The sequence below is a fragment of the Babylonia areolata genome, chromosome 20 (assembly GCF_041734735.1).
Source record: "Babylonia areolata isolate BAREFJ2019XMU chromosome 20, ASM4173473v1, whole genome shotgun sequence".
Taxonomy (NCBI): Eukaryota; Metazoa; Mollusca; class Gastropoda; order Neogastropoda; family Buccinidae; genus Babylonia; species Babylonia areolata.
This window is the reverse complement of record NC_134895.1, coordinates 17465237-17467229: the sequence shown is the minus strand read 5'-3', so window position 1 is coordinate 17467229 and position 1993 is coordinate 17465237.

The window sequence follows — 1993 nt, the reverse complement described above, 5'->3', positions numbered from 1 at the left end:
AAAAACATGTCTGTTGTGTGTCATCATGGTCACTGTTCCAGTGCTTAGATATGGTTTTGGAGTATTGGTCTGACTGTTGTCAAATATTTCCATTCAGATCACACACCACAAATGTGAAGACAGTTGTCTCAATATAATTACGTTTAATCCATACTTTGCCAATTACATGCAGTACTCACATACAACTATGTTCATAACAGTAACATGTATTCATTATGGAGACACATAATACTCTGTTCCTTTTTTTCTTCTCTCAACAATACTGCAAACCTGCTTCCATCATTATGGCATGGTCGTGTTTTGCATGTTGGGGAAAACACAGTGTTTTCACTGGATGCACAAATTTGTTAAGAAAAAAAATCTATGGTAATCATCCAACTTCATTCAATGACTTACACTACTGACATGCATGATTTTCATGTCAGTTCTAATTCTTAGAATGTCTTAATTCCATTAACAATACAATTTTGGTGAATTTATTTCATGGTACCATTTTAAACTGGCTACTAATATATAGTGGATTGAACTGTAAGATTATATGTATTCATATATGTCACACCAATAGATTGAGCTCTCTGAGCAATGACTGAAATTTAGTGGTATCTGATCTCATCTGAACTTGGGGCAATGACATAAACAAGGACTGCTGTATTCACTCATCAGTATCAGAAAGGTTAAATGTCCCATAGCCTTTTACGGCCACAGGGGCAGGGCAGTGAATTCATATTCACATGTCACCAGGGCTCGGCACTGGAAGGTGAGACCCAGTTCTTTCCATTTGATGTTTAACCTTCCTGGACTGGTCAGGTACCCATTTACACCTGGGTGGAGTAAGGAAAATTGGAGGAATGTGCTTTCCCCCAAGGACACACCACTTCAGAAATGGGGTCTATAACTCTTAACACTGAACCAATCATGTTTCGGCCTTCCCTTCAGTTTTAACAGACCTCAATAAAATACAGTGATGGCATGAAGGAAAATGACGCATAGCAGAGAACAGCTTCCTAGTCATCTGTCTGTTCAATTCTTAACTAAGTGCTTTATAACATTAACCCTGTGACTGCTGTTTATCACAGTATCAGGAAAGGGCTATCAGCTCACTGAAATAAAATCCAGCTCACAGGTCAGGATATCAATCTCCATTTTTGATCTGGACTTCTTCCTGTGAATTGCATTACCTTTGACTTTTATTCAGCAAAACTCAATGACACCACTTAACAAAGTACACCACTTAACATTCCATCTTATGCCACACTGGACACATTTTACCAAGGACCAAGAAGTCGAGGGGTTAACTGATGTCAGTGAACCTAACAAAATTTTGTATTTTAATATGATAAGCTGTGTTATTTTTGGGGAAATACAGTGTACCATTTGGGCCATTCACAAACATTTTTGGCTGTTCGTTTAAGGCAGAATTCTGTGACTTGTGGCTGTTCATTCAAGGCTGAATTCTGTGTGGGTGTTAGTGTCAAGGGCTTTTGGCTCTTCATTTAAGGCCAAATTCTGTGTGTTAAGGTCAAGGGCTTGTGGCTGTTCATTCAAGGCTGAATTCTATGCTGATGTTGGTGTCAAGGGTTTGTGACTGTTCATTTGAGGCTGAATTCTGTGTGGGTGTCAGTGTCGATGGCTTGTGACTGTTCATTTAAGGCTGAATTCTGTGCGGATGTTAGTGTCAGGACTTGTGACGGTTCATTTAAGGCTGAATTCTGTGTGGGTGTTTAGGTCAAGTACTTATGTTTTTTCATTCAAGGCTGAATTCTGTGTGGGTGTTAGTGTCAAGGGCTTGTGACTGTTCATTCAAGGCTGAATTCTGTGTGGGTGTTGGTGTCAATGACTTGTGACTGTTCATTTAAGGCTGAATTCTGTGTGGGTGTCAGTGTCAACGGCTTGTGTTTGTTCATTCGAGGCCAAATTCTTTGTGGGTGTTAGTGTCGATGGCTTGTGACTGTTCATTTAAGGCTGAATTCTGTGTGGGTGTTAGTGTCAAGGG